This window comes from Pseudorca crassidens, chromosome 21 (assembly GCF_039906515.1).
Source record: "Pseudorca crassidens isolate mPseCra1 chromosome 21, mPseCra1.hap1, whole genome shotgun sequence".
Taxonomy (NCBI): domain Eukaryota; kingdom Metazoa; phylum Chordata; class Mammalia; order Artiodactyla; family Delphinidae; genus Pseudorca; species Pseudorca crassidens.
In genome coordinates, this window is record NC_090316.1 from 9,760,735 (window position 1) to 9,783,315 (window position 22,581).

Here is a 22,581-nt window from a genome sequence, read left to right on the forward strand (position 1 = left end):
GGGTACAAATACTAGAGTTGATTAACTGCTCTCTGCTTTTGTTCTCTCCTAAACTTTCCCCTCACCCAGTCGGATTACCATGGAAGTTGTAATAAAACGTGTAGCTGGTGCTTCATTCACATTTCAGTATGATTTTGTTACTATTCAAGCCAGTGAATAGCAAACAAATTCACATCATGATAAGAGCCCAGGCAGATGCAGTCCAGAATGTTAACTACTTGTCATACATGGAGATATATTTTCTCTCCCTTGGGAATAGGAGTTCTCATTTCTCCTTACTGTAGAGCAGTAACATTTTTTGTCTTTCAGCAAAAGCTACAAGGCATTCATGGGAATGATGTCTTTTCTCAGAATAGGGTATTACAGCTTATAGTTTCTCTCATGGGCTTTATCTCTGCCTTTAAACTATGTGACAGAGATTCTCTCTGGCAAGGAGTCTGGATAGTGAAGAGAAATTAAACCATGCAGGTACAATCTTTTTCCTATCACAGCCCACAGGGACCCCGTATCAAAGCACTGGGTACCCTTAGTAGAATTCCCTGGTGAGCAAGGGGGTAAGCTGCTAAAAGTGCCAGAGGCCAAGAGATAAACACACACACACACACACACACACACACACACACACACACACACACACACAAAACACGAGCAGATGGAGTTTTATCAGTCAGCCTTAACAGAATCCACACACCGGAACTCTGTTCCCCAAAGTCAATTTTAAACCCAGATGACAGTTTGGAGCATGCCCAGGAAGTACTCTTGCTGACAACTTGGGAGCTCTCATTCTCTGTTCTCTGTGTTTACTCCCCTCAGTGACAACCAGTGAGAGGCAAGAAAACTTTTAAAGAAGTTACGAAAATATTTTTAAGTGTGTAATGGGGACTAGCATCAGGGTTCTGTATTTTTTTTTGTACTAATACTGACAAATTTACCTTTCAAGTTTGGCAGCCAAGTGAACTGACTGCTTATGTAAGTATCGTTGATGGTGTGGCACTGTTGACTTACCCTGAAAGGTGAGCTGTGAAGCAATGTGGAAGGGCAGAAAAATCATTGTGCTAGAAATCTGGGTGGATGAGCCATACAGCTTCTCTGGAATGTAGTTTTCTTACCTGCAAAATATAAGGGTCCGATACACTCTGCTCATTCTAGCTATAATTCTTAGATTCCAGTACTCAAATGCATGGTCTGTGTGTAGAAGGAGCATGGAGTAGGAGAGCATGAAAGAAAAGGAACACAGACCCTAGAGGTAGCGACGTTTATCTTGGATATCTTCAAATCCTGGTTCCACTACATGTTAGATGGACGCAATTCCTTAATCTCCTTGAACATGTTTCTCCATTTGTAGAGAGGAGATAACAGTACATACCCCCAAGGTATTGTTAGTGTTAAATATAAAAATATAAATAAAGAAAAACCTTGACCACTTAGTGGCACAGGATATGCAAACTAAAAATGGCAATTGTATTCCTTTTGGTATCTAAGTTTTTCACATAGAAGTTTGAAAACCATTCATTTATGTATGACAAAGAAAGAAAAGAATAGTACACTTTAGTTGAAAGAATTCTGGATTAAAATTAGAAATTCTGGATTTAAATCCTGCTGTGTGAATGACAATAAAAATACAACATACCAAAACTTGTGGAATGAAACTAAAGATGTTCTTTAGAGTGTAATTCATAGTATATGTATACTTTTTTTTTTAAAGAAAGGCTAAAAATTAATTATCTGAGACTCAAAATCAAGATGTTAGGGAAAAGATAGTTTAATAAACCTAAAGAAAATAGAAAAAATGAAACAATGTGAGAGTAGAAATTAATGAAGCAGAAAACAAATATACAATAGACTAGGCAAAAATTTCTTAAATAGGACCAAAAAAGTACTAATCATAAAATAATCGATTTATAGAAGAAAACCTATTAAAATTAAGACCTTTACTTGTCAAATATATGCTTGAAAATAAAAGGCAAGTCACAGGGTGGAGAGAGATATTTGCAATACATAATTTCATCAAAAGATTCACATCCAGAATATATAAAGATGCTAGACAAATCAATAAGAAAGAAAGTTCAGTAGAAAAAAATAGGCAATGGTCTTGAAGAGGCAATTCACAAAGGGGTTATCCATATGGCCAATAAATATATCTGAAGGTACTCAACTTCATGAGTCATCATGAATATTGCAAATTAAAACTACAAAGAAGTACCATAGCACACTCACCATAATTGCTAAAATGAACATTTTAAGTGTTAACAAGAATGTGAAACAATTAGAACTCTCACTTCTGGTAGAAGTGTAAATTGGAACAATCATTTCAGGAATCTTTTTGGCAATACCTACTAAAGCTGAGTATATGTGTGTATCCCAGGACCCAACGTCTCCACACCTAGTTACATACCCAGGAGATAAACACATGTTCATGAACATTCATTGTAGCACTATTTGTAATAGCCTCAAACTGCAAAAAATCTAAATGTCCATCAGCAGTAAGGCAGATAAATAAATGGTGATATATTTAGAATACGAGACAACAAGCATAGTGAACAAACTTGCACGTACAACATGTATGAATCTCACACACGTGATGATGAGTGAAAGAAACTGGTCTTAAAAAAAACATACTATATCATTTCATTTATATGAAGTTCAAAAGTAAGGAAAAGTAATCTATGATACTAGTTGTTAGAATAATGGTTAATTGGTGGAAAAGTATTTGCTGAGAAAGGCTTCTGGGGTGCAGGTGTTTTTTAAATCTTTTGGTTTGGGTGACAGTCACATTAATGTATTCAATCTGTGAAATTCATCCAGCTAGATGCTTAATGATGGGTGGGCATTTTTGTATACTTGTTATACTTCTATAAAAGTTTTCCTTAGAAAAATATTGGCTCTGTGACTTTTTAGCTTTTTGTTCTTTGTAAAATCACTTATAGTCTATATCTTATTTCTCCTATTTCTGAAATAGAGGTGGATGAATAACTATTTCACAGCATGTAAAACAGAATTTTGTCTCTGTTTCTCTTTAAAGTACAGCGTGGTCAGTTGGTCAACATGTTCTAGGTCCTGGGGATTCAATGGTGAACCAGATAGTTTCCCTGCCTTGATTGAAGTTGCATTTTGTTTGATTATTTGTAGATACCAGGACAAGGATCCCATTTGATCCAACCTGAATTCAACCTTCTCTTTTAACTTCCATTCAAAGCATCGCTAAGAAAGTGTCAAAAAGCAGTAAACTTCATACCCGATAAAGATAAAAGGACATGAATTTCACCCTTTCCCCCCTTTGTCCCTTCACTGTGATATAGAGAGTATGTATAAGGTAGCCAGGACAAAGTTGAGAGCAAAAGATCTTGAGGGTAAATAACGAAGATGAAAGTTACCAGGGTCGTGTAGTTAAAAATCTTGGTGATGTTGAAAGCACCAGTGTTCTTCAAGCCTAATCTTTGTAGAGTTTTACTTTCCTCCTTGTCTTTTAGTTCACCATTCAGCCCCGATCGCACTTTCAAATACAGTTACTTGCACATACTCACCTAAGATGCAGCTTACAGGGATCTTCCTGGTGACTTTCCTGGCCCAGTGCTTTCAGTACACATCTTTACCTGCCCATGGCTCAAACCTAAAGAGAAACTGGTAAATTATTACATTTCCAAGGCCACTTCCTATAGGGTTTGGGGGTCTCAACAGGAATCTCTACACCCTGATGGTGAACTACCTAGCAATGATATTAGAACACCATTGTGCATGTGTAAAGAAGTGAAGAGAAAATAATTATTTCTTTAATACCTGGGCAATTGACCCAACTGCCAGAGCATGTGCATTCTCTTTAACCTGAGAGTTGGTCTAGCTTCTCTTCCACTTCCCCAAGAAACAGTGAAATATTCAGAAACTTGAGTACCAGTCAGCATTCAGGGTAGGTGAGAAGGGAAGACGGTTGGGGGGGAGAAAACTTCAAACTCTTGAGCTCAGTAATGCGAAATTACTGTGGCTCATTAGGAATTATCAAAAGCTTTCTCTAGCAGAAGCGATTTAACTTCACACAGAACAGACTGTGCTTTCTAATATAACTCTCACATTGTGAAATGAAGACATGACGGGGGAGTCTGGCTTATTTCACTCAGTATAAATATTCTGGGATTCATCCATGTTGTTTTGTGTGGAGTCCATTCATTTTTATCCCTGAGTAGTATTCCATTGTATGGATATACAACAAGTATTCTGTTGATGGAGATTTGAGCTGTCCAGGTTTCAGTTGTTACAAATAAGGTTGCTATGAACATTTGGATATAAACACTCTTTGTATACACGTATTTTTATTTTTATTGTGTAAATATCTAGTAGTCAAATATTCGAGTCATATGGTTTACCATTTAAAAAAACTGCAGACTGTTTTACAAAGTGGTCGTACAATTTTGGTCATAGAATTTGACTTTGCATCTGTGTAGAAGAGTTCCAGTGGACTCTGCATACTTGTCAATGCTTGTTATTGTCTGTTCTTTTTTCACTTCAGCCATTCTAATATGTGTGTTGGATTGCGTTGTACTAGCTCTTTGTGGTTTTAATTTGCATTTTCCTAATGACTAGTGATGTTGGGTGTCTTTTCATGTGCTTATTTGCCATCTGTTTATCTTTGGTGAATTGTCTGCTCAGATCTTTTGCCCACTTTTGGGGGTTATTTGTATATTTGTAGAGTGCATAGTAAGGTACATGCTCTGGAAAAGAAGCAAAGAAACCATAGTTGTGAACAATATTGTATGCCAGAGATATTTAGCACCAGCTTCCTTTATTCAGGTTAACATAGTCTTACTTTACCCCTTTCTTCTCCAAATGCATTTGATAGATTTCATGATGTACGTGACAGCATTACTTCCTTGGTCTTTTCTTGAGATGAGTTCAAGCCTGGGACCTTTCCTGTGGAACAATGTTGAGTAGAGAGAAAAGCTTCTGTTGAACAGGACTAAGTTCAAATGTTGGTTCTATTCCATGCTAGTTGAGTCACTGTGGGGAAGTCCCTTATGTCTCTGAGTCTTAGTTTCTATCTGGACAACTGGGGGGGGCGGTCAATGTGGAGGTGACGGCATCCCCTTTACAGAACTATCACGAGGATCAAAAGGAGCTAAGGAAAGGAAGCATCCAAGACTGTGTTGAACTTGGGTTGTTTTAAATTTCTTTGTCTTCTTTTTTCCTCTGTAACTTGAGTGGGAGACAAGCAGAGATGTGTATAGGGCTTGAGAAAACAAGTACATGATATTCTTCAGGGTACTCTTTTAAACATTCCTTAAGTAGATACCTTTATAATTATACAGGTAGGAGTGAAAGTTCTGCCACCTAGAAGTATAGGATGCTGGTGAGCTAAAGGTACCTGGCACTACGCACCAGACTTTGTATAAATCAGCCCAAGAAATACATAAGATGAAGAATCCTCTTTCAGGTACGCGAAGCCTCACTAGGGACAGAGAATATATCCCCATAATTCTTCTTTATTATTTCAAGTTACACGAAATGTTTACTTGGAAACAGAGGACCCCTTCTGGCTAATGCCGAGTGATGTTGATGTTTTTATGAAAAAAGGAGATGATATTGTTAGATGGGGAGTAGACTGGGGAATTGGGATTTGAGGATCCTCGATAGTGCTAAATATTTTTAATGCATTTAAACCTGATCCAAAGTCCCTTGTGGCCAATTGTATTATTTGTTCATAAGTATTTATTCATTCCTTAGGCTTGCTTTCTCTTGATTGGAATACCCTTCTGTGTGGCCTTTTCTAACACTAAATATGTCATTTTAAGTCTCCAATTCTTCAACACTGAGTGGGTGTCCAACAATTCAGTTCTGACACTGATTACCCATAGTTAGTGCAGACCCCATGGGCTAAGGGCTCTGTCCCACAAGACTGCCCCACTTCAGATGTCAGCTGCAAATGGCAGCCCCCGGTGACCCACACATCTGCCTGCTGACTACCAGTTCAGGGGTTCCAACAGCCTCCTCGCTCAGGTTCCATAATTTGCTAGAATGATTCACAGAACTCAGGAAAGCACTTCACTTAAGCAACCGGTTTATTATAAAGGATACAATTCAAGAACAGCCAAACGGAAGAGATGGGTAGGGCAAGGTGGGAGGGCGGAGGTGCAGAACTTCCGTGCCCTCTCCAGGCACACCACCATCCCAGCATGTCAATGGTTCCACCAACCAGGAAGCTCCTTGAACCCACCAAGGCATTCTTATGGTGCTTTCGTCACATGGGCACACTTGATTAAATCCTTAGACATCTGTGATTGAACTCAACGGCCATCCCCTTGTCCCTCCCTGGAGGGGGGTCGGGCTGAAAGTTCTGCCACAGCAAACACTGACAAATGTATACATCAACATGCATTACTTCATGTTTATCCTTTGCTTACTGCTGGATTTTAATCACAGTTGTACATGTTCGAAATAAATCATATTTCACTAAATTCAGAATTGCCATGCATTGAATATTTGTTTATTTTTAACATCTTTATTGGAGTATAATTGCTTCACATTGTTGTGTTAGTTGCTGCTGTATAAAAAAGTTAATCAGCTATACTTATACATTTACCCCCGTATCCCCTCCCTCTTGCGTCCCCTCCCACCCACCCTATCCCACCCTTCTAGGTGGTCACAAAGCACCGAGCTGATATCACTGTGCTGTGTGGGTGCTTCCCGCTAGCTATCTATTTTACATTTGGTAGTGTATGTATGTCCATGCCACTCTCTCACTTCATTCCAGCTTTCCCTTCCCCATCCCCGTGTCCTCAAATCCATTCTCTACATCTGTGTCTTTACTCCTGTCCTGCGCCTAGGTTCTACAGAACCATTTTTTCTTTTTAGATTCCATATATATGTTAGCATATGGTATTTTTGTTTTTCTCTTTCTGAGTTATTTCACTTGGTATGACAGACTCAAAGTCCATCCACCTCACTACACATAACTCAATTTCATTTCCTTTTATGGCTCAGTAATATTCCATTGTATATATGTGCCACATCTTCTTTACCCAGTCATCTGTTGATGGACACTTAGGTTGCTTCCATGTCCTGGCTTTATTGTAAATAGTGCTGCAATGAACATTGTGGTACATGACTCTTTTTTTTTTTTTTTTTTTGCAGTACGCGGGCCTCTAACTGTTGTGGCCTCTCCCATTGCGGAGCACAGGCTCCGGACGCGCAGGCTCAGCGGCCATGGCTCATGGGCCCAGCCGCTCCGTGGCATGTGGGATCTTCCCGGACCGGGGCACGAACCCGTGTCCCTTGTATCGGCAAGCGGACTCTCAACCACTGCGCCACCAGGGAAGCCCGGCTCTTTTTGATTTATGGTTTTCTCAGGGTATATGCCAAGTAGTGGGATTGCTGGGTCATATGGTAGTTCTATTTGTAGTTTTTTAAGGAACCTCCATACTGTTCTCCATAGTGGCTGTATCAATTTACGTTCCCACCAACAGTGCAAGAGGGTTCCTTTTCTCCACACCCCCCCCAGCATTTATTGTTTGTAGATTGTTTGATGATGGCCATTCTGACCAGTGTGAGGTGATACCGCATTGTAGTTTCGATTTACATTTCTCTAATGATTAATGATGTTGAGCATTCTTTCATGTGTTTGTTGGCAATCTGTATATCTTCTTTGGAGAAATGTCTGTTTAGGTCTTCTGCCCATTTTTGGATTGGGGTGTTTGTTTTTTAATATCGAGCTGTATGAGCTGCTTGTATATTTTGGAGATCAATCCTTTGTTGGTTGCTTTGTTTGCAAATATTTTTTCCCATTCTGAGGGCTGTCTTTTCGTCTTGTTTATGGTTTCCTTTGCTGCGCAAAAGCTTTTAAGTTTCATTAGATCCCATTTGTTTATTTTTGTTTTTATTTCCATTTCCCTAGGAGGTGGGTCAAAAAGGATTTTGCTGTGATTAACGTCTTAGAGTGTTCTGCCTATGTTTTCCTCTAAGAGTTTGATGGTATCTGTCCTTACATTTAGGTCATTAATCCATTTCAAGTTTATTTTTGTGTATGGTGTTAGGGAGTGTTCTAATTTCATTCTTTTACATGTAGCTGTCCAGTTTTCCCAGCACCACTTATTGAAGAGACTGTCTTTTCTCCATTGTATATTCTTGCCTCCTTTATCAAAAAGTTTTGACCATATGTGCGTGGGTTTATCTCTGGGCTTTCTATCCTGTTCCATTGATCTATATTTCTGTTTTTGTGCCAGTACCATACTGTCTTGATTACTGTAGCTTTGTAGTATAGTCTGAAGTCAGGAAGCCTGATTCCTACAGCTCCATTTTTCTTTCTCAAGATTGCTTTGGCTATTCGGGGTCTTTTGTGTTTCCATACAAATTGTGAAATTTTTTGTTCTAGTTCTGTGAAAAATGCCATTGGTAGCTTGATAGGGATTGCATTGAATCTGTAGATTGCTTTGGATAATATAGTCATTTTCACAATGTTGATTCTTCCAATCCAAGAACATGATCTATCTCTCCATCTGTTTGTATCATCTTTAATTTCTTTCATCAGTGTCTTAGAGTTTTCTGCATACAGGTCTTTTGTCTCCTTAGGTAGGTTCATTCCTATATATTTTATTCTTTTAGTTGCAATGGTGAATGGGAGTGTTTCCTTAATTTCTCTTTCAGATTTTTCATCATTAGTGTATAGGAATGCAAGAGATTTCTGTGCATTAATTTTATATCCTGGTAGTCTACTAAATTCATTGATTAGCTCTAGTAGTTTTCTGGTAGCATCTTTAGGATTCTCTATGTATAGTATCATGTCATCTGCAAACAGTGACAGTTTTACTTCTTTTCTGATTTGGATTCCTTTTATTTCTGTTTCTTCTCTAATTGCTGTGGCTAAACCTTCCAAAACTATGTTGAATAATAGTGGTGAGAGTGGGCAACCTTGTCTTGTTCCTGATCTTAGTGGAAATGGTTTCAGTTTTTCACCATTGAAAATGATGTTGGCTGTGGGTTTGTCATATATGGGCTTTATTATGTTGAGGTAAGTTCCCTCTATGCCTACTTTCTGGAGAGTTTTTATCATAAATGGGTGTTGAATTTTGCTAAAAGCTTTTTCTGCATCTATTGAGATGATCATATGTTTTTTATCCTTCAATTTGTTAATATGGTGTGTCACGCTGATTGATTTTGCATATATTGAAGAATCCTTGCATTCCTGGGATAAACCCCACACGATCATGGTGTATGATCCTTTTAATGTGCTGTTGGATACCGTTTGCTGGTATTTTGCTGAGGATTTTTGCATCTATGTTCATCAGTGATATTGGCCTGTAGTTTTCTTTTTTTGTGACATCTTTTGTCTGGTTTTGGTATCAGGGTGATGGTGGCCTCATAGAATGAGTTTGGAGTGTTCCTCCCTCTGCTATATTTTGGAAGAGTTTGAGAAGGATAGGTATTAGCTCTTCCCTAAATGTTTGATAGAATTTGCCTGTGAAGCCATCTGGTCCTGGGCTTTTGTTTGTTGGAAGATTTTTAATCACAGTTTCAATTTCAGTGCTTGTGGTTGGTGTGTTTATATTTTCTATTTCTTCCTGGTTCAGTCTCAGAAGGTTGTGCTTTTCTAAGAGTTTGTCTGTTTCTTCCAGGTTGTCCATTTTATTGGCATATAGTTGCTTGTAGTAATCTCTCATGATCCTCTGTATTTCTGCAGTGTCAGTTGTTACTTCTCTTTCATTTCTAATTCTGTTGATTTGAGTGTTCTCCCTTTTTTTCTTGATGAGTCTGGCTAATGGCTTGTCAATTTTGTTTATCTTCTCAAAGAACCAGCTTTTAGGTTTATTGATCTTTGCTATCATTTCCTTCATTTCTTTTTCATTTATTTCTGATCTGATCTTTATGATTTCTTTCCTTCTGCTAACTTTGGGGTTTTGTTCTTCTTTTTCTAATTGGTTTAGGTGTAAGGTTAGGTTGTTTATTTGAGATGTTTCTTGTTTCTTGAGGTAGGATTTTATTGATATAAAGTTCCCTCTTAGAACTGCTTTTGCTGCATCCCATAGGTTTTGGGTTGGCATGTTTTCATTGTCATTTTTTTCTAGGCATTTTTTGATTTCCTCTTTGATTTCTTCAGTGATTTCTTGGTTATTCAGTAGTGTATCTTTTAGCCTCCAAGTGTTTGTATTTTTTACAGGTTTTTTTTCCTGTAATTGATATCTAGTCTCATAGCGTTGTGGTTGGAAAAGATACTTGATACGATTTCAATCTTCTTAAATTTACCAACTCTTGATTTGTGCCCCAAGATATGATCTATCCTGGAGAATGTTCCATGAGCACTGGAGAAGAAAGTGTATTCTGTTGTTTTTGGATGGAATGTCCTATAAATATCAATTAAGTGCATCTTGTTTAATGTATCATTTAAAGCTTGTTTTTTCTTATTTGTTTTCATTTTAGTTGATCTGTCCATTGGTGAAAGTAGGGTGTTAAAGTCCCCTGCTATTATTGTTTCACTGTCGATTTCCCCTTTTATGGATGTTAGCATTTGCCTTATATATTGAGGTGCTCCTATGTTGGGTGCATAAATATTTACAATTGTTATATCTTCTTCTTGGATTGGTACCTTGATCATTTTGTAGTGTCCTTCTTTGTCTCTTGCAGTAGTCTTTATTTTAAAGTCTATTTTGTCTGATATGAGAATTGCTACTCCAGCTTTCTTTTGATTTCCATTTGCAAGGAATATCTTGTTCCATCCCCTCACTTTCAGTCTGCATGTGTCCCTAGGTCTGAAGTGGGTCTCTTATAGACAGCATATATATGGGTCTTGTTTCTGTATCCATTCAGCAAGCCTGTGTCTTTTGGTTGGAGCATTTAATCCATTTACATTTAAGGTAATTATCAATATGTATGTTCCTAGTACCATTTTCTTAATTGTTTTGGGTTTGTTATTGTAGGTCTTTTCCTTTCTTTTGTTTCCTGCCTAGAGAATTTCCTTTAGCATTTGTTGTAAAGCTGGTTTGGTGGTGCTGAATTCTCTTTGCTTTTGCTTGTCTGTAAAGGTTTTAATTTCTCCGTTGAATCTGAATGAGATCCTTGCTGGGTACAGTAATCTTGGTTGTAGGTTTTTATGTTTCATCACTTAAATATATCCTGCCACTCCCTTCTGCAGAACTGCCATCATTTAGATTTTTCTTTGCATCTTGGGTTTTAAGCTGAACTTTAAAAGGCTTCATTGTCACTTGCTCCAATGGTTTCAGGCCCTCTTGTATCCACAAAGGCCTGGAAATTAAAGGAAAAAATAAGTAGGTTACCTGTGAGGCGAAATCCAATGCAGACTTTGCAAAATCCATTATGTCTGAAAAATATGTTTCTTGAGCCTCTCAGTCCAAATGCCACTGGCTTCCTCCATCCCCGGTTGATAGTACATTATGTTCAGGACTTATCAAAAATGCAGCCAGCCCGCAATTCAGACCAGCTTGCATGGAGGTGAGGTTCCCAGTGGGAGATGCCTCACAGAACTTTGTTATCTCTTGACTAAGAATGGCTAGTTAGGAATGACAGCTCTAAGAAGGAAAATGCATGCTGAAGAAATATAGATGAGAAAGGGGCAAGAAGAAAAGGGGGAAAAAAAGAAAAAATCTCCTGAAAGAAAAAAACAACTGAAGTTTGCCCTGTAGAAATTCAACTGTGTGTGTGTGTGTGTGCGTGCGTGTGTGTGTGCGCGCGTGTGTGTGTGTGCGCGTGCAGTAGGACACTCCAAAGCCCAGAAAATCAAAGCAGAGAAGGTGTTAGCCTACAGTGAGAGATGAGCACCCAGCTCCACTGCCTTCGTGCTGGGCAGGTGCTGGCTTGGACTAAAGAAGGGGTGAGAATTAACTAGAGCTGCTTCTGAACGCCTTCCTTGGAATCGCCTGTTTGTGCTTTTGTGGTTTTGTTATCCCTTCATTCTTGGTGCCCTTCCAGCTAGCAGGCTCCTGCAAACTCAGGTCTTGAAAGCAAACCTGACTCCGTAAGTCTGCAGGAAAATAAGCACAGCAGTGTTTGTTCCTTTGATTCGTGCTCTTTTCCCATGGATCTATTTTTTTCCCACAACCCAAAGACTCATAACAGTTAATGAACAGCCCATAGTATAGAGAACATAAAATAGATTTCCCTCCTGAATCATCCTTGATTACGGTTTCTACAAACTCATGTGCGGATTACTGGGTCCAGACCTTCCATTTGTGGGAGGGGCTGCTTATTTTCAAAGGCAAGTGCGAAGCTATTGATAAACTCAGAAGACTCCAGTTGATAAACAGCCCAATTTCAATATACTCAGCCTGAGAGTCTTCTCTTTGAAACTCATTATGTCCTTTAATATAATGCAACATTTAACCTGTCTTATATTTAGTTGTCTCTGTGAGTATTTGGCAAATTTAAATTTTCAACCAGTTTCAGCCTGAGCCATCAACATTACATTTTTTTTTTCCAATTTTGGTTGGGTCACTGAAATAATTGCTGGAGCTTAGCAGATTAAGTTGGATTGATTTCCATGATCTATTACATATCTACTACAATATCCAAGGTTGTGATTGGGGTGGAGAGACATCCTCTTTTACTGTCATTTGTTTTTCTGAGCAAGTTTAAAAAAAAATGCTTGAGGAAAGCCAAGAGTACTTATGAAAGGCACTGCATCTATGCATTAGAGAAACATCTTTAATTATTGGTGATGAATTAAGGAAGTTTCCTTCTTAAAGGTGGAGATGCTCTGTGTAGACAGTTCATCACTGTAACACTGGGATCCTGCTTGTCCTTTAGTTTCAAGTTCTTTTCTTTAGAAACGGGATTCAGTGGAAGCAAAGTCCAGGAGAGTGTGGGTCCTGTTGAAAATACTCTCCTCTTAAAACATTCCGTGTCCGTGGACAACCTAGGAGAACCTGCATCCTGTAAAAGAAACCCTTCATTTACAGGCATACTCTTCTTAGAGGTTAATTCCCCTGACCTTCCTAAATCAAACTCATGCATAGGAGTAAACAGTGGTTAAGTGCTGGCCTGTCTACAGAGGAGCAGAATATGTAACAGACTTTCATACCATCTGACATTTTTCAAACTTGGGAGAAGGATGATGGTGGAAAAGCCTCACTTGTGATGCTACCATGAAGCCAAGAGAAGAGAAATGAAAAGAAACTGAAAGCTGTCCCTGCACCGCCAGCCTCAGATTCCAGCTTCTTCTTCCCATGGCAAGCACACATCATTAACACTGGTAATGTCTTCACTGAATCTGCTTGGATGAAGTGACAAGTCTAATTTGTAACCGACAGACCGACGGCTGGGAGTACGTTTAAGATGCATTGCTCTTGCTCCTGGACCCTCTGAGTTGCTGTGTGGAGTCTGCCAGGTAGGCTTGGCATTTGGTTAAAGACTATCTGTGATTTCATCCATCTCCCCAAAGGCCTCCCAGGGGAAGCACCTGCTGCTTCTGCTCCCTCCTTCTTTCTTCATTTCCAGGAATAGCCTCTGCCAGCAAACCTGGAGGTGCTGTGATTTAAAATCCAGAACCTGGGGAGGGACTCCTTATGCAAGCAATTACCATTAATAATCAATAGCGCTCAGCCTGACAAACAATTGCAACAGATCTGGATCGGTGTAAACTTATTCTTTGAATCCTATGGATGTGGCAGTGATACTGGTTTTCATGAACTAGAAAACATATTTGGGGTCCCATTTTAATAAGCTTTAGAGTGATTTTAAGTTAAGCTACATAGAATTTAAAAACATGATGCAAATGGGGTCTCTGAGGAATGGAGATGAGAGAGCCTCATGAAGGAAAAGCTTAAATCATTACCTGTGACCTAATATTACAATAAAGTGAATTTTATGTGGAAGATGATGATTGTCTGATCCCAATGCCAACTAAATCCAGAGCAATGATTACGGATTTTAAATATGATATGAAATATTTAGACTCTACATTGAGCAGGCTTCCTCTATAAGGCAGATATTTAGCTTACGTAAGAAGCTATAGCGGAAAACGGATCAAGAGTAAACCAGCTATCTACCCACACACTACGTGCCTCACTTCTAGTTAAAATTAATGGTGCTGAGTCTTTGAAAGGCATTCATGGAATGTGAGAACTGGAAGTGAGTTCCCCAAAATGTCAAAGAAACAAATATTTGCTGTGATAGATATGGGTCACAATTTAAAGCGAAATTCATGCTCTTCTTTGACTTTACACGTATTGTCCTTCTCGTTTAATGTCATTGGTTTCCTGATTTAGTTTTAGAAGTTCAGTCTTTTAAAAGCACGTGCACCACGGGAATGGAATATAAACCAATAATAATCTAGCCCTTGCTAATATACCAGGCACTTTGCTAAGTATTATACATACGGGATCTCATTTAATCCTCTGAACCTATGATATATTTACATCTTTACTTCAATTTTAGATAAGGAAACTGAAGTTCTAAAGATTTGGAATTTCAAGAATATGCCAATAAAACAAGTGTAAGATAGCGTAGGGAGATTATAGCCACGTAAAAGCAAAGTCCAGTGAAAGACTGAGACAGCCCTGATTTGGAGATAGATACAAGGTACTCTTTATTCATTCTAAATATCAAGGACACAAAGAAAAATAAGAAATGGTCCCCATCACTGAGACTTGAGTATAATGAAACAGCTTGGGGAGGGCATCGGGTTAGTGCTCTCTCTGCTCACAAGACATTGTCCCGCAGAACTCAAGATGCAGATGCGACCATACGTTGTAGTCCTAATCTCCAATTTCCATATAAATAGCACAATTCGATGGATCGCACTGTTTCAGAGTATAGCTAGCTTCTGCCACTGCAAGTTCTAGAAAAGAGGCGAAATGATCCTCACCTCTTAGTAATATTGCAGGGAAGACTTCTGTGATGGGATAGATGGCCTCTCAGATCATTCCAGACCCAGAAATTCTGCCCCTGCCTTATGACTGTTAACAGATGAGTGGCCTGTTACCATTGATTGAAGGCCTGCGAGTATGTGAAGCTGGGTGCAAACAGCTCTTGGAGCAGATGGAAAGAACAGGTTTCTTAATGGTAATTGGTCCCTTGGATATCACTGCTCACTTTCTACCTCATTTTTTGGAGGTCAGTGTGTCAGTATATAAAAAAAAAAAGACTTTTCGGGTGTGAATTACTTTGTAGCCTCATGTATTGAATTTCAGTTGAATATCTTCATCTCCTACCTTGTCTCCAAACACCAAACATGTAGAGGCAGAGACTTCTGAACTCCAGATACGGCCCTGGATTTGCCATTCACTAATGGTGCGATCCTAAGTCAGTTACACTGCTTTTCTGGATCTCAAATTGCACATCTGTAAAATAAAAATAATTGAGGAAAATGCCCCAAGTTTCCTGTTCCTATTTCCGGCCACATTGAGAGGATCGGCACCAACCCCCTCCCCACTTGTCACGGGTATTATCCTACAGAAGACCGGACCCGAGGCCACTCATAAATCCTCCTTCTTCCTCCTTGCCCGCTAGGAAAGCTAGCATGCTGGGGCTCTGACCATTTAACCCGTTTCCCAGCAAGTGACACATCCAGCAGCAAAAAGGAAGTTCTACCTTAAAAAGTTCTTTCAACTGTTCTTGCTTTGCTCTGATGTAAAACTAAAACTCAGTCATAGACCTCTGGAGGTTTTAGTAGAGACTCATTTAAATCATTTGCTCCTACAGTTGTTATACGTCAGTGTTCACACATTGCAAGCTTTTCTCACAGCAAGATGCGCCCCATCCAGTGGACTTTACTACAGAGGACTCTCATCACTCGTGTTGCTACATACGCGTCATTTTTAGCACATTTTGCATGCTCAGTATTCTGCTACCGACTGTACACGTCACTCCGGCTGTGTCAGCTGACGCTTATTTTAGAGAATAAGTATAAATGTAGGTACACTATGTGGAGAGTGTATTTATATTCATGGGACACATGTCTGTGACTGTGCATATTAATTACAACATTATTCAAGTGGTTCTTGTAGAGACGGGAATATACACTGTATACAAGTCATTTAAAGTTCATCTGGGTGGAAAATATTTAGATAAACTAAAAGCAGAATCCTAGTAAATGCAACATTGACTCTTAAATTATTCTAGTATTTACTTTACTTTCTGATCTTTGTATTGTTCAACACAAAAATAGTATTATAAATTGCTATGCAAGGGAAGTTAAACCAAAGTCACCTTCAGTTTGCATGGACAAGAATCGGCATTAGACTTTCAACCTTGTGCTTTTGTAAGTGATGTAATAAGGGCAAGAGTGGGGCAGAAGGTGGCAAGTAGGTGCCAGTACTAGCTTCCTCTTCTCCGCAAGGAAGCCTGGAGTCTGTATTGGATTCTGAGGGCATTATACTCCAACATCCAGACGAGATGCTTTGACTCTTCTTTCTAATTTTTGCTTTGAATAATCACTGGGTGTCTAAATCCCATTAGAAATGTTCTACTTTAATTGGGTGTCAAATTATTTGTGGAAAACAGGAAGCACACTACCTATAGGGTATAGGGGTCTGTTTGGGAGAAAAAGTAGAGCTGAGATTAGAACAATATATGCCAAATCAGAAGGTTTCGCTGCAAGATGTGGGATTTGGGGCAAATCACTGAGCTTTAATTTCCTCACTAGTAGAACTAGTAGAAGATGCTTAGAAAAAACGGAGCTAATATATGCTGTAAGTCCTCCCAAGTGTTGTATTTAAATTGAATGAGCTTCTGTTGGTGAAGAGACACTGTAATTCAAGAGTTGAAAGCAAGTTTTTTTTTAGTAAGAGTGGGAGAAAGGCTACAATCCCAGAGGGTCTGGGAAGCTGAAAGTTTACCAGTACTGGAACTCAGTTACTGAACCTTGAGACCAAGAAGGGCAAAGAGGCTAATTTGATGGTTCCTTTACTCTAAGCCTAGAGTTCTTTAAATTCTCCCTGATGGGAGGAGGATATGTCCTAGTGTCTACACGGAGCCGAAGCCTCCAGATGGGGTCAGGCCGAGGACTGAGCTGTTACTCTATAGCTTTCATCCTTGGGGAAGCATCCTAAGAATTTACTTTGGATTGTTTCCCATGAACTAAATACCTCAAGACATCAATAGGTATGAATTTAAGGGAGTTTGAAAAAATATTCGTACAATTCACAATGAAATAAAAATGCTACAGTGACTATAGTCACTATGGTCTGGTGACTGCAGTCACCAGAAACAGTGCCTATTCTGAATCATTCCTTTTATCAATGACTCAAACTCAATGCCTCTGAAAACTAACTCCAGTCAAGAGCACTTAAAACACTTTGTATTCAAGCTCCTTAAAATGAAGAATTAATCATTTCTGCCTGCACTTTAAATAGAAAACAAGCTGGGCTAAGACAATTAGAAAGAATGGCACTGAGCAGCTTGTGTTGCACCCATTCTTCCCAGATATGTAATTAAAAATTACAAAATAATAATACCAAGATGTAAAATAAAAGTAAGAAAGTCCAATAAAGATCTAATTTCCCCCCAAAGGTTTCTCATTTTATGTTTTTCTTAGGAAATATCATTATTAAACCTAAGACTCTTTCAAACATCATTTTGGTGCCCATAAGCATATGTTTTCTCTGCCTGTTGGGAAACTCAGAACTGAATGAACACAGCAGGATATGTCCCAAGAGTAGTAGCATCTCTCTTGTACTCTCGACTGGGAGATAAAATGAAGGCTCAGATTCAACAAACACTTGGGGCAAGAGAATGGAGGTGGACACTGAAAGAGGAAGCGGTTAATCAGGGACTGAATGTTGGTCTCCCCATTCCTCTGAGTAAGAAAAGCAAGGAGAGCTTTTCCGGAGTTCTGCAGCTACACAATCACTGAGCAGTACTTCATGAGGGAAGATCATAGCATTTCCTTCTGCAAAGACAGTGGCAATGAAAGAGCAGATGTATTTCTGCTCAGTTATTCAGTGTGAAGAGTCAGCAGCAAGTCTGAAGTGAACAAAATTGATAATATCCTTCTAGTCCTTCATGGAAACAAACACAAAGATAAAATCTGGCAGCCTGGCCTTTTGCCTCCCTTTTCATTCTTGGCTGTGGCAGTAGGCTGGCTGGAAAAGACCTCCCAGCGTCTGGTTCAGGGTGGAGTAGGCATACATCACTTTCATGTCTTACCTTCTAAGTCCTGTCTTTAGTCTCAAAACCAAAAGTTACAAAGGTTTGTTATTGCTGGGATTCTAGGCAGTGAGTGGCCTTGGAGATGAATGGGAATAGGATTGTCCATGAGGCATGAAAAGGGGATAGGTCTAAAGAATAGAGACCAGAGTAAAAATAAAAATTATAAAAAATAAAATAGGAAAGCACAGAAAAATAGTAGCTGAATAACCAAAGGGAAAGAAAAAGGAGGGAACCGGTTATAGGCTGAATTGTTTCCCCCCAAATTTATATGTTGAATCTCAATCCTAGTGCCTCAGAATGTCACTGTATTTGGAGAAAGGGTACTTAAAGTGATGATTAAGGTAAAATGAGGCCATGTGGATGGGCCCTAATCCAATATAGCTGGTATCCTTATAAGAATAAAAGATTAAGACACAGACTCACAAAATGGGAAGACCTTCTGAAGATACAGAGAGAAGGCGCCCATCTACAGCCAAGTGAAGAAGCCTCAGAAGAAACCAACCCTGTTGACACCTTGGTCTTGAATTTCTAGCCTCCAGGATTGAGAGGAAAGAAGTTTCTGTTGTTCAAGCCACCCAGACTGTCAGAACCAGAAAATAAAAAATAAAATCCTCCAAGAATAAATAGAAAGAATAGAGGAAAGTTGCAGATAGCTAGAAATCCGTAAGAAAATAAGATGGAAATAAATGAATATTAGGATGCAAGTAACAAAGGAGGGAGGAAAATGTGGGGGAGGAATCAAAGGACATGGTGGCATTTCTTGCTGAATTTCTGGGGAAAAGAGGAAATGAGACCTGGAAGACTAATAGGCATAGAATAAACAAATACAACAAGAGAAAGCACACATCAGGTTTTCTGTGTGCATGACTGAGATAAAATTTGAATGTTTAGTTGAACTTCCTCACTTTTTGAAACACCAACCACAGGGAAAGCCTGCAGTTCTTTCCAGAAACTTAGATTATTTGGGGAAATAAATAGATGCATGGGATAATCTTGATTATATATAAGAAGAATTTCAAATAAGGAATAACAGTGGGGGAAATGCCATAAGATTCTTATTTCTAAAAGAACAGATTGATCCATAGGTTGAGCAGGTAATTAAAGATTCCGTTAACGATGTCATTAATCAGATTCATTTTCTGGTCCTATTGGAGCCCTACAGAAGTGTTTCTGGTGGTTTGCTCAACAATATGTCACAGAAACTGTGCAAGAGCGCCTGCTATGGAGAGGCTCAGAAGTCAAGTGCTGAGAAGTGGACAAAATGTGCTACAGAGTTTTGGCAGATGTTCTCAGATCAAATTATGGTGTTGAAAAATTGTATAGTATGTTCAGTAGAGCATCTGAGATGAAAAGACAGTTCAGTGGCTTTGTAATCTAGATAAAAGTGAATCGTGGAGCCGTGCTTATGTAGGGTGTAATTCACAAGTTCAGAAGTGTCAATGTTGGAGGTGATGGCAAGGAAGCACTTGACTTTTTGAATAACTTTCACATAAATTTACATATAAAAACCTGGGTAATATCAATAGATCTGCCTGATTCCTTATTTTCTGTGTCTATTGAGTAAGCTCTTAGGTTTTGTATTTTGTCTATCTATTTATCAACCAGTACATGTTCTATACACAGGAAATGCTAAAAAAAATTGAGTAGATGGAAGAAAATATCCTAAGAATCATAGAATTTCAGAGTGTGGAACAAAATTAGGCATCATTTAGCTTATGTCCTTTAATTTACATTCCCATAAAACTGAGGTTCTGAGATCTAAGTGATTTTTTTAATGTGAGCCTGTATTTATTCACATGTAATATCATGTATGAATGGCAGCCTCTAGCCTAGATTTTACTTTCTTCAGCAGTTGACATCTAAGTGATTTGAACAAAGTCAGCTGGAGACAGTGGTGGATCAAGAGTGGGACACAAATTGTGCAACTCCCAGGTTTCTGGACTTTCGAGATCTTTGAAAAAAGATGCTAAATGTTCCAATGAACAATGAAAGAAACGAAAGAAATGAAATGAAAGAATGAAAGAAAATAATCCAATGAAAGAAAATAATCCCTTCATAGACTATCCCTGATAAGAAGATATATTTAGATATAAATCTGGGACATTACAGGATATACCAAAAATGTTGCAAGCCTTTATTTGGGGGGATATCATTCCCTCACTTGTTCAATAAATCCTTACTGAGCACCTACTATGGGCCAGGCACTGTGCTAGGAACATGGCAGTGAGCAAAACAGTCAAAACTCTCTGCCCTTTTGGAATTCATATATTCATGTGGGGAGCACTAAAAACAAGCAAAATATATGGGACATCAGATGTAATAGCGTTGTTGAGAAGAATGAATTGGGAAGAGATAGAGAGGGTAGGTTAAAATGATCTGATCAGATCAAGCCTCACAGAGAAAGTGATGTTTATGCAAAGGTTTGAAAGAGAAAAGTGAGTGTGAGCATTGCAGCTAAAACGAGCAGTTCTGTGGAGCTGCGGAGGTATTAGGGTTAGGGTTAGGATTAGGGTTTTATCATTTCGGAGGCTAAACAGTCAAGATCAGTGGCCAATATTTATTACATTAAGGAGGTAATAGGGGTAAATGCCACTTGACTTTTCACTGTGTAAGGCGAAAATATTCTCAGGGGCCAAATGACCTTTCAGACTATCCTGACATATACAATCTGGCCTGGCAAAGTGGGTACATTTCATGAGCTGGTTGGTTGAAGATGGTGAAAGGAAACCTTTGATGAATTCAGTCAATACTGGTTTTCTTTCATGTCAGTTTTTATCTGTGGACACAGTATGACTGCTTGCGTTAAGAAATCTAAATTGGGATACTACTTTCTGACAGATGTGTGATGGATTTATTCACTGTGTCACAGCCAGAAGCATAACCCTTCTGCGGAAATGAACAATTTAGCATTTCCAGGTCACAGAAGACCGTGAAGATGATACGTCAGGCCATGTTTAGTATAAATGCAAATCTCACTGAAGAGTGACATGTCAGCAGGGCTTGAAACGACTCTTTTCCTTAAAAAGCAAACCTAAGAAATGGTCTTTCCCAAACATTAAATTTTTCTGCTATGGCAACATTTACAACAACTTGATATGTGAAAAAAATTGAGAACCCAGTGCAGATACGTATGAAAAGAAAACAAGAGTCTCGTCTTTATATATATACACTTACTTCTTGGTTCCTGTACTTTAAAATGCATTAAAGTATGATTCATCTTACACATGTAAAATTATGTATCACTTACTAAATACGCAACTGTTGAAAATACTGAAGCTATCTTCACTATTGAGATGGTCCACACAAACCCAGTAGAGGGGCTTCTCTGGCGGTCCAGTGGCTGGGACTCCGCACTTCCACTGCAGGGGGCGCGGGTTCGATCCCTGGTCAGCTGGCTGGTCAGGGAACTAGGATCCCGCAAGCCACATGGCACGGCCAAAAACAAACAAACAAACAAAAAAACCTATTAGAGTTTTCTGGCACCCTTCACAGGCTACATACGGAAAGGGAACAGGTTAGACATAAATACTGAAGTCAAAATAGGGGGCAAAGCAGGGAGCTGCGCAGCCATAACAGATGGAAATGTTTTTGAGCACCTGAGGCATGAGAGCAGTGATTTGACAAAATACTCTACTTTTGGATACACCTGAAAGTTAGATCCACAATAACACTGACACCAAGAGGTGGTTTTCTTTCAAATAACTATGAAGTAACCTAGCTTTGTAAGCATTTTCCCTACTTGCTTAAGAAAGAACTTCCGTTTAAAACCCAGAGCTGTCTTGTGTAAAGCTCTAACATTAGACACAGGGATTCAAATCTTAACTCTCATATTTACATCTGTGACTTTGACCTCTCTGTCCATTTGTCCTCCTGTTTCCCTTTAGGATTGTTGTAAATTTAAATGACATAATACACAAAAGTGCTCTGAACAGTGTTTAGTACAGTGGAAAGACTCATGTATATTAGGTATCATTATTATGTTCCAGTGGTTCCTGGAATAGAAAGGTGGAAATTGGAAATATAGGACCAGACTCTAATTTGTTGCTTGATTCATCCTGGTGTGATGTAAATCACAGGCTTTACAGTTAGACCTGGCTTCTAACCCCAGCTCCACCTCTTAGTAGACGGTGTGACACAGTAAATTCTTTATCTGCTTTCAGCTTCAGTTTCCTCATCTGTGAAGTCAACACAGCGATGCTGTCCTTACAGGGCTGCGAAAAAGTGACAAGGGTTAAATGTCAATGCCCAGTAAGGAATGGCATTACTCATATTTACCTTATGGATGTTTAATGTCATATCAGATTTTTATTGTATATAGTTAGGATATCAAGAATAAAATCATATCCTGTTTCATATTAAGATCTGTAAAATATTTTTAAAGCATAGAAAAAAAAAACCATGGGATTTCTTAGCAGCAAAGACCCTGGGAATAATCTAGTTCAATCTTTTTATTTTACAAGCAAATGAACTAAGACTAAGAATAGGCACGTGTGTTGTTTC

General features: G+C 38.9%; 1 long non-coding RNA gene across 2 annotated transcripts in view; it reads left to right on the plus strand.

Moving 5' to 3' along the window:
* LOC137216214 (uncharacterized) overlaps window positions 1-22,581 on the plus strand; it is a 97,643-nt gene that overhangs the window by 8,117 nt on the left and 66,945 nt on the right. The window lies entirely within an intron of this gene.